The 4,431-nt window shown below is 44.4% G+C and overlaps 1 long non-coding RNA gene across 2 annotated transcripts; it reads right to left on the bottom strand.

The window, feature by feature from the left end:
• Positions 1 to 344: 344 nt before the first annotated feature.
• LOC123106834 (uncharacterized) lies at positions 345 to 4,191 on the bottom strand. Of its 2 annotated transcripts, XR_006451523.1 has the most exons (7): positions 4,030 to 4,191; positions 3,774 to 3,956; positions 2,776 to 3,643; positions 2,521 to 2,690; positions 1,801 to 2,304; positions 939 to 1,005; positions 345 to 801 (listed from the first exon to the last, which is right to left on the bottom strand). It is a non-coding gene; the product is annotated as an uncharacterized lncRNA (long non-coding RNA). The 2 variants fall into 2 exon arrangements; XR_006451522.1 differs by having other exon boundaries at positions 345 to 1,005.
• Between the last annotated feature and the right edge of the window lie 240 nt (positions 4,192 to 4,431).

The raw sequence follows: 4,431 nt of genomic DNA, 5'->3' as shown, positions 1-4,431 counted from the left end.
GACCAACATGATCACAGTGGCAAAACCCTCTGAGCTTGCGTTACCACCGGTCCACCGCAACAGCCCATGCTCTCAATACTTAGTTCATCGAGTTGTGTCATTAACCATTACGTAGTTCATGAAAATAGCAACAATATTATGACCTGGATATAGTAAATTAGTAGGCTAACATAATACAAAGGTAACATGAGATTACGTCAGCAATATCTTAATTATGTTTTCATCAAAGATCTACATGCTTAAATTTCTGCATTCTGATTAAGAAAAACTAAAGGCTCTTTCTTTAAGTATTGACACCTGATCACACGCCTCAATTTTTTATCTTCAAATTTCCAGCTTGGCATTTGCTTAGTTGTTATGATAATCCTGCTAGTACAACTATGAACAATAGGAATCACCATGGAAGAAAGAAACACCACCAGTAATGAGGCCCTTAAGGAATCATGACATGACCTGAATCTGATCTGCTACAAGATATTTGTCCTTCCTCATATTCAGATCAAGTGGGCAAAACTCCAAACGAAACGATGTACGCATGAAAGAAACACTATTTTTGGCATTTGCTAAATAATCATGGGAGTACATAGAAAACAGAAGATGATTTGGGGCTTCAGGGTCCAGTAGTATATATATTGCCTTTTGCTTACGTGTTTGATGTGATGAAGCCGATGAAGAAAAATGCAATGATTCCGAAGTACGATTTGTCGGGTTTGTAAGGGAGCTTCGTGTACTTTACTCATAAATTGAAAACCCCCAACGATTGTAATGGGAGATGTCCTCCAAAATATTACAGGAATGGACCTTTGAGAAGCTCAGTAGAAACAAAGGTGAAAAGATGGAGATGTAGTCACTTCATTGTCAAACTCATTATTAACAAAAACAAAGGTTGGTAAAAAAAGAGTGGCTATCTATAGTCTCCGAGTCTTGGTCTGATTTACCTGAACAAAGGCTACAGAAAGAATATACCAGCACAACACCTATCTGCAGCAGCTTTCCGCGGAGTTTCTGAAAATGCATAGCAGAAGGACAAGCAGATTGTCAGATACCAAGCAACTTGTCATAATAATTTGCATGGGAGTTCAAAAAATTGTGTGGGATCTCCATTGCCTGGGTAACTAAACCAGGAGGTTAATATTCCAAACTTCTCTACCAAGCTATATCATTTTGGTAGCTTATTTGTGCTTTCTAATTACATGGTTGACCAGCTCAGAAATGATTTAGAGTTAGCTTGTACTATTTCCTCCATAATTGCTCCGTGCAAATTGAATCAATCATCAATCAGAAGAAAAATATCAGCAAAATGTGATTATTTAGATGTTCCAAGAGGCGGTGGTTGCGTGGGCTACTCCCATAAGTTGAGCACCACCATGTCGGCGTGTACGATGAGCACGGCAGTGCCGACGTTTTGGAGAAAAAGGGTTCTCCAGCCACATGGACCCACCAACACCAATTTATTACATCAAAGAGGCTTACCAAGTCAACGACCCTGTTGTGTTCTTGGCTCTTGAACTTTTCTCTCTAGCATTTTGGCGCTTATAGCGTGTTCTTGCTTATAGTAACTAACCAATTGAATCAAAATTCGTCAGTAGTTACCATTCCCACTGTCTATAACAATCATAGCACATCTAGCAATCAATCGCTAGCAACAAGCATAGCACTTTCTACAACAAGCCTAACATGCCCACTTTTAAAGGACACAACACTACAGAGCTCACAACAAACAGTTCATATTGTGTAGAACTTCACAGCTTAGGTGGCGTCCGACAAACAAACTGCACATCAACAAAAATTGGAGCTCACCTTGGTGATCGGCAGTCAGGGCATCCACCTTCGCTCGCGGTGCTCGAGATAGGCGGCAGACGAGTAGGATATTAAACACGGCGACCGGGAGGAAGGGTCACGGCTGAGGTTGATGAAGCAGTGTACGGAAGCGGCGTCCGGAGGTTGAAGATGCAGTCGACGATGATGTTTGTGGATGCATCAGCTCGCAGCCTCAGACTTGACCTCGACGTGCAGCGATGAGGACCGGAGGGCACCGGTCGCCTTAAGCTTTCCCCCGCCTACTGCACTGGGGACACCTCACTCTCTCGCCAACGCTGGCGCTACCAGCTCGTGTTGCAAGCTCCTCAACCGACCAACAATCGCCGCGACAGTCTCCGGTCACCGCCAATGTCCGGTGGCGTGGGCCCGACGGCGGGGGGCATCGCGCTGCCATCGATGGGGCAGCCGCCCCCGCCGCTACACCCGGAGCCCACCTCGCCCACGGCGCGCCCGCACCACCACTACTACCTCTTCTCGGGGCATCTAGGAAAATAAATGCATCCGAAAGACTAACAACTTTCAGGAAATTAGACACATGACTGGACAGAGATAAAATTATAAATTCTTTCCATGAACCAAGACTTCGAAGCAAGCAGTAATAAACTATAGCCAGCACAGATCATGTAATGTTAATTGTGTCAAGAACTAAATTTTCCTTGGTTGTGAGCGAGATTGTCAGCAAATTAGCTTGAATTGTACCTGCATTGCCACAGTGAACCGCTCCTTCGGATCGGGGTCATAGGCCTCAATCTGTTTGGTAGTCTTATTGGTGAAGTAGCCCACAGAGAGATTGTTTTGGGCGAAATGGAAGGTGTACAGTGCCTTGGAAAAGTACTCGGATTTGGGTAGGATCTCATGATAAATTCCACCTATAGAGTAAAATATCAAAAATTACTGTCGCGTTCTCTGAAATCTGAATGAAAATATGGAATATGACACGCCTTTACTCCTCACCCATTCTGTTATACACGAACTGGCTTCTCTTGGTGAATTGTTCCAACTCCCAGGTCTGCACATCCAAGTAGATCGGGCTGTAAATGAATGTCCAAAAAATTATGAGGCTGTAATTGGAGATGAATATACACCAATTAGATAGCTGTGACTGAGAGTCTGAGATAGATGATGCACTAACATATGTACCGGCCGGCCGGCACCTCCGCGGAGATTTAATGAAAGACATTAGACATGATTGCACGGTATGTCAATTTTTGATATTGAATAAGATTCCTATGCATCTTGCATTAGCAGCATCAGGGAGGGACGAAGCTACATTACTCTCTCGCCGTGATTCAATACTGGTCATACATGTAGCTCTCTTCTGCTTTGACATTGACCAAAACTACTGCACCTAATTACACTGGTCATACATGTACGTTCACATAAAGAAGAGAACGGAGCATCTCACTAATTTGACTACAAGAGGAAAAATACGCCACCGCCAGTCCAACTCGACATGGCACGAATTCATCATCAGAGCACGTAAATTTCATTAGCTGGTACCATGAACCAAAATGATTAAAGAAACCCTGCATAAGCATCTCTGAAACATCCAACAGAAGACATGTGCACGCATTATGTATTTCAGTACCAATATAATGCAGGACAAATCAAACTATGTGAGGAAATAGACAGGGCTCAAGTGAAAGTCATCTTCCCTGAGCCAATCTCTCCTGCCTCCTCACAATATTCCTCTCCCTGCTAGCTAGCCTTGCTCTTAGCACGCTTGGCCTCAAACTGAAGCATCAAACTGGTCAGAGAGGGTCTTCTCTCTTGCCTTCTCAGCCTCGGACTTGTGGATACTCTCCATGAGGACCCTCTTGTTCTTGAACATGTTAACCAGCGGCAGATCAACAAAATAGGCCAGGTCACCAAAAACTCATCTCGAGTTTGAGCTCTTTATTGAGAATCAGACAAAGAAACATAGAAAATTTAAGAGAAGAGCAAAAATTTACTGGGTGGATAGACTGTCGATCCAGCCGGAGAGGAAGCTATCAGTCACCATGGTCCCAGTTGCGGAAGGCCTCGATGGAAAATAAGAACCCCAGCCGGCAGGGCGGTGCTGAGCAATGGCAAGACGGAGATGTCGACGTGCTCCACGTGCAGCCCCGAGACAGACTACTCGAACACCTCCGCCGCTGGTCAACGACAGGTCAGCTGCGTTGGTGCGTGCATGAGCGAAGAGAAGAAGGTTCGGATCAGAGAACGTACTGGCGTAGAGGATGCCTTGCGGAGAGAGCCCCTCCTCGAGATGCTCAAGCCATACCATACTGCATCCTGCGCAGCCGCAGTTGACCACCGAACCACATCGTCCCACTTCGACCCGCTTCGGTAATTATAATCCAGTTCAAAGCAATAGTTGGTTGATTTCCAGTTAAATTATACTCCCTGCTTGGCAAACTGAAACTATGATTATCCTAAATCCTACTTCTAGAGTTGCTGCAGATCAACAGCTGCTCTGAGTATAAGAACTCTCCCCCTATATGCAAGATCAGCAGTACAAGCAGTACCTTTTTTGAGTATATTTTCAAAGTACTTCAAGCAGGATAATTGAAGTTACTGAAATTTTACTAAAAATGTGCCTACGACTACATCTCCTACTCATAATCTCTA

The sequence above is a fragment of the Triticum aestivum genome, chromosome 5A, assembly GCF_018294505.1.
Source record: "Triticum aestivum cultivar Chinese Spring chromosome 5A, IWGSC CS RefSeq v2.1, whole genome shotgun sequence".
Lineage (NCBI taxonomy): Eukaryota > Viridiplantae > Streptophyta > Magnoliopsida > Poales > Poaceae > Triticum > Triticum aestivum.
This window is presented reverse-complemented; position numbering and strand designations above follow the sequence as displayed.